This window comes from Sinocyclocheilus grahami, unplaced genomic scaffold, assembly GCF_001515645.1.
Source record: "Sinocyclocheilus grahami isolate Dianchi unplaced genomic scaffold, SAMN03320097.WGS_v1.1 scaffold1220.1, whole genome shotgun sequence".
NCBI classification, from domain to species: domain Eukaryota; kingdom Metazoa; phylum Chordata; class Actinopteri; order Cypriniformes; family Cyprinidae; genus Sinocyclocheilus; species Sinocyclocheilus grahami.
The window spans coordinates 315,465-322,111 of NW_015506399.1; positions in this window are offsets into that span (position 1 = coordinate 315,465).

Consider the following 6,647-nt stretch of genomic DNA (forward strand, 5'->3'; position numbering starts at 1 on the left):
TTGTTTGCAGGGATGTTTTGTTTTTTTGTGTGTGGGGGGGGGGGGGGGGGGGGGGGATTAGAAGCCTTGCTTTTATTAATAGATTAATAAATGCAAACTGCCTTCATGGGTGAAAAAATATTTAGGGTGATTGTTTAGGATATATACTAATGTGGGACATTTGCACTTGATTTCTCTGGCTACCTACCCTGAAGTCATTCTGTTGTCTGATGCTTGGAAGATGATACAATTAAACAGATTGCAATGCTAGTATTTGCTTTTCAGCTATTCAACTCAATAAAGAAGTCTCCTAGCAACCAAATCAAGGATAAATGATGCTATTTATCAAAAGAAAAGCTATGTTTTACACACCTGTATTTATAAATTGTATTATCATATTCATTTCATTGTCATAATGTAGGAACTCTGACTTATGTATGCATTAATTTGCTTAAAAGTTCATTATTATTATTATTATTATTATTATTATTATTATTATTATTATTATTATTATTATTATTATTATTATTGACAGTGCATGTCCAACTCCTAGACATGTTTGTGTGATATTGGAGTTGTGGATATCTGAACGAGTTTCCAAATTGGTTGTTTGACTCAAGTGGCATTGTCATGCTAGAAAGTCTATTTTATAGCAAAGTGTTTTATTTATGCACTACTAGCATCACAAAACAGAATTGTAGAAATAATGACGGTTTTCAAACACATCTCTGCTGGTTTTGGTTCATAATTGGTTCAAACTAGAGTGCTCTTTTTATTTAGTCAGAATGAATGGTCTGAAGTTAAAAAAATGTGTTAGTGATGGATTTGTTTCTTACAAACACGCAGCTTTTCACTTTTACAAGTCGTGAGGATTACTTGTGGATCAATGTGATGTTTTCATCAGCTGTTTGGACTCTCATTCTGACGGCACCCATTCACTGCAGAGATGAGCAAGTGATGCAACGCTCAAAAAATCTGTTCTGATTTAAAAAAAACAAATCTCTTCTACATCTAGGATGTTAATATTCAGCAAATTTTCATTTTTAGGTGAACTATTCCTGTAAGTGCACTTCTGAATATTAAAATGATGTAACAACCAATGACATTTAGTGTTTCAGATGCCAATTTTGAGTGACTAACATATTGCTTCCGGCCTGTTCATTATACAAAGCTATTGCTTTCGAAGACTATATAGTGTGCAAGTCATATGGGCTACTTTTTAGGTGTTGTTTTGGTGTGTTCTCATCTTTTCTAAAGCTCAAGATTTAATTTTGTCTATTTCCCAAACTTAATTAAGACTTTTTAGTGATGTTAATTTGTGTTAAACTTGTAAATACGATCTTTCAGACATGACTTAAACACACCATTAAAGTGGGTTTTCCAATAGGGTTTTGCACGTTTTAAGTAGAAAATTAACAGAATATTAAACAGAATTGTGTTCCCCAATCCGCAGGCGTTCATTTACAGCAGCTGAATGACACTGAGTCTAATTCATATCAAATGAGGGGTGATTTTATCTGAAGCACGGGGGGTGTTAACTCCTGTCCTTGCTGTCTGCTATAGAGACACTGAGAGCAATGAGCCAATCTTAGACTGATATATCAATGTGTTTTAGCATGCAGAGAGGGAAATCTGTAGGTGTTTAACAAATCTAAATCAGGAGCAAGAAATCACAGTTTTCTATGCATCTTTCTTTCACAATTAAATCTGACTAACCACATTCCAGCATGAAATCAGTTATAGGGACGTTTGTCAAAAAACTGTCAGTGAATTGCAGCAAACTCCCTCCCCATCTTAATGACATATTTCAGGGCACGAAAAGAGGAGAACTACACACTCATTCCTATTCTTGTTATTTATCATGATCTGTGTTCTCCCCTCCCTCACTCCGGCTCGCTCTCCACGTCTCTGAGGTTGGAGGAGAGCTGGGGTTGAGTTATATCAGACACATCCTCCACCCACTGTGAAATATGAGAGAGTTTAGAGATGCAGCTCTCCACAGATAGTCTCACAAAGTCAGAGGAAAATGTGAGAGTGGTGGGCAGTAGGACTCGTAATATATCTATAAAAAACAATGCCACGTATATATGTGTGTTTATGTATATATCGAGGGATGAGAACCAGAGGGGCGTAAGTGACATTTCACCAACTTTACAGGAGGGCCAAAAACAAAAGTACCATAGACTTCTTGTACTTATTTCAATCTTTTATAATCAAAATGTTTACACACATGGATGACAGTATACTTATTGAGCACTATTCAGGAGGGGTGGGGGAGGTATGTGGACAACCTTTTTTTTAGTTAAAAAAAGTATTTTGCCATTTTGTATATAAAAACCTGGGTGCATCTGATGACAATATGAACAAAGCATTACATTAATAAGTTTAAAAGAAATAGCAATCCATTGTGATAAAATAAGATATCACATAAAAAGTCCTTACATCAAATTAGTTAATTGAATGTGAATTTTACTAAAATAGTAAACCCAGCCAGTGATCCCAAGTGGACATCTGTATAACTTTTTAAGTTCCATTTCATGATAACCTCTGGTGTCCTGTTTTCCAACTTCAAACATTTGAAATGCTTGGTCAGACAGTTCATATTTGAACTGAATACATTTTGGATCTTCTTTTGTGTAGCACAGCCACTTGATTTTCTGCCAACGAGCTGTTTCTCCTTCTGCATCTTTGGTTTTGTTTTGGACCATGTGTGATGAAAAGGACTTGAAATCCAGAAAGTCACTGTGACTAAGCTCGTTCACCTTGTATGGCATGGTCTTCCTCACCATCCTTACAAGAGTGTAATACCCATCTGGACTGTACACATGCACATTCTTTGTCTCAATAGGTGCATGGACACTGTCCAGCTCCTTGTCACGAACTAAGCTTAATAATACATCTTCAGCAGTTAAAAACTGTTTTCTTCTCATGGTTGACCTACCTGGCTTACATGTGGTGTCAGCCTTTTTGACTCTTGTGCTATCCACAGGCTTTACCCACAATACATTTCTCAATGCCAACTGGCTTAGTATGTTATAAACAATATCATCTACATCTTTGGATGACCTGAGGGTGAGTAAATTTTCTGCAAATTTGCATTTTGAGGATAGCTATTCTTTTAATCGCCAGCAAAACATAGTCATAAAAAAGTTATGTGAGGGAGAGATAATATACATGACAGAATAGAGACAGAGAAATCAAAGAAAAGGGCCTATCAAAGAAGAGGGGGAGCATACGTGAAACACAGAAAGAACACTTCACAAATGCTTTCCTGCACATTCTGATTGTTACACTACCTGACAAATGTGTATGAGCTCATTTGTAACATTTTCTGCTTGTCATCGGCCCTAATATGTTGTAGTCGAGAGAATCTGAGTTTGCCACATGACCAATGGGCAGGCAGGAGAAGAACATCTCACTATTAAACGTGTTCAGTGGGGACGATGCAAACTATGTGGGTGCTGAGTGATGTGCCAGTTGAGACGCTAGTTGTCAGATAGATTAGAAATTGCACTTTTTGGTGCACAGCCAAGCATGAGCCTTCACTGCATACCAATAAAGAAAAGACTGTGAGAATGCATTTGATCAATGTCATCTTTCATGCCCTGGAAATTTCCTCTTGCTTTCCAAAACAGCATGAAAATGAAGAGGAACAAATACTGAAAAAGTAAGAGAAAATAAAAAGAGGTTTTATTAACTCCAGAATGTTTGTTGTTTGTTTGTGATCTATCAGGAAATAAATTAAACTGTTTGCACAAAAGCAAAAAAAAACTGAAAGTTAAATTAAATGTTTACATTATTTTCAAGCTGGAAAGGTAGCGTTGATTCAGATTCTCACAGAAGGCGACGTTTCAATAAATCTCAGAGGTGTTCTTTTCCGTACAATAATGACTGAAGTTGTTCGAAAAGACGAAAACACACTAAAACAGCACATAATAAGTATCCCATATGACTTCCACACTTTATAGTCTTCTAAAGCCATATCTTTGTATAATGAACAGGCTGGAATCAATATGTTATTCACTCAAATTTGACACCTTAAATGCTTGATTGACTGGATTAGTGTAGATTACTTGTGGATTATTGTGATGTTTTATCAGCTGTTTGGACTCTCATTCTGACGGCACCCATTCACTGCAGTGGATCCATTGATGAGCAAGTGATGTAATGCTTAATTTCTCCAAAACTATTCTGATGAAGAAACAAACTCATCTACATCTTGGATGGCCTGAAGGTGAGTAAAGTTTCAAAAAATTTACATTTTGGATGATATATTCCTTTACATTTTAGTCCATTCCTCACACAAACGTATGGCTTCAGACTTGTTTCTCACCTGCAATATTTCCTGGTGGGGTTTTGTTCATTCCCTACGCGAACCAAAGACAGAGTTGTCTTATCTTGGTGTGTACGCTAAATTAATTGATGATAATCAACGTGGAAAATAAGGGTGATATGGGCTTTGACTTCATTTATTAACCCTGTTCAGACACCAAAAAAGCTTATAATTAAATCTAATAATTGGAGTAAAGCGCTGTGTGTTTGTTTGATAATACAAAATAAGGACAAGGGAGGCCATGAGAAGGAAAAAAGTGAGACATATACATTCCATACACACACGCTTATATCTGAGTCACCAGATCTGTCGTCATGACAACTCTGACCCATCTGCTAGCTGTCATTGCCATGTCTGTCAAGAAAAGGCAAGCTGATATGAAGTGATGTGATATGTTGATGATGGTGTGAGTGTGTGTGATATGATCTAAGGTTATGACAGTTCCATGTAAAGCTCTAGTTAGTTTCTGCAGCTTGCACTGTCACCCAGCAGCAATGTGCCGTTTGGATCTGTGTGTGTGTGTGTCGCTATCGCTACACTGAAGCGCTTTCATGTCATTACATTTCTCATGCTCTGCTGACTGCACTTGTCTGCACTGATACCAAACTAATAAAGACTAATGAATCTGTCTAACTGATGATAATAATGTCATTAAAATGCAAATCCTTAATTTCTTTTAATTGTATTACATCACATGCAATCCATCACAACAACGTATTTTGCTGTCAAAACTTCCTCAGCCTACTTTTATTATAATTACACAAGCAGAGGAACAATTTGGCAATTGTTATGTCTGCATTACAAATATTGACATTATTTTTGTTAGTTGTCATTGAATCCTCCGCTAAATGTGTGTGCTGACTGTGAAAAATGAACAGCAATACCATTTAATTGCATTTGAATTAAATTCATCAAGGGACAGCAGCGCAGGATGTTATTTCAATGCAATTATATTGCACAAAATTTGTCTTTCCTAGTGCTTTTGTGTGTGTGTGTGTGTGTGTGTGTGCGTGTGCGTGTGTGTGTGCGTGTGCGTGTGCGTGTGTGTGTGTTTGTTTGTGTCATATGTACCCCCACTGTCCCATCAATAAGGCTCAAATATGCCTTCAGTGACGTCAGATGATTAAAGTAGCAATTATTACAATGATTATCTTTAAACACAAAACAATTGATGTGAAACCCAGACTCTAATACAAATAGACAAATAGCATAATCTAATATGACACCCGAGCATGTATTTGAACATGTTTAGACATTTAATATAATTATTTTGTTGTTTTGTTTTGTTTTGTTTTCATGTTATGTTATGTTATGTTATGTTATGTTATGTTATGTTATGTTATGTTATGTTATGTTATATGTTATGTTATGTTATGTTTGTGTAAACATTGTGAACCCTGAACCTGCTGGATACACATGGCCCTGGTTGGGATTCATTTGTAAGATAAGCTTCTGAGTTCAGCACCATGGACAGCGACCGTATTGCACCATTGGGGTTCAGCACCACAGACAGCACCTGCTGCACCAACAAATGGAGTCTGCAATCAAGAAGACAGGCAAGAAACCTCTCAGAGCATGTGTATTTAATACTGAGAGCTGGAAATGGAAGCAATACAAGCTTTTCTTCTTTTTCCCTGACTTTATTTTTCATCAGCTTGTTTCAAGATGCTAGCTGAACAAGACCACATCACTTCCCTGACCTAGAAAACTTCATCTTAACAACAGGCCACTACATTTATCTTGTGGCTTTCATAAGAGAGTGGTTTCTCAAGTGTTCAAAGACGTTAGAGAGCCCCACACGATTTGGGGAGAGATTCTTCACATACCACAACACATGCTTTATTCACATTCCCTCATACCACAACTTCAGTGATGTTGGGATGAAACAGAGTATGGATGAATCACACATTGGACACTTTAGGGTGCAGACCTAACAAGACAAGAGCATAGGTAGTAAGCAGAGACTAGAGTGAATGAAAAGATGTATCCAGTGAATCCAATCGATAAATCACACCCTTGAATGGATAAAAAAGTACTATGTTGGTACCCGCGGAGTATGGGTTTGGTTGGTTAGATTTTTTTTGAAGGGGTCTTAACAGTGTGAAATGGATTTGTGTTTTCCCTGTATCAGCTGCCAGGGAATTGCAGGCATTTACCGCTCATGTGATTGACTTGAAAAGATCACAAAATTTAAACTCATCTGCAATACTACTGTACAGTAATAGTCTGAGATGTGCTTATACTATGTGTATATATATACTTTATATAAGAAGATATTTTGAAGAATGTTTTAACTGTTTTTGGCTACATTCGACACTACTAACTTTGATTGTGT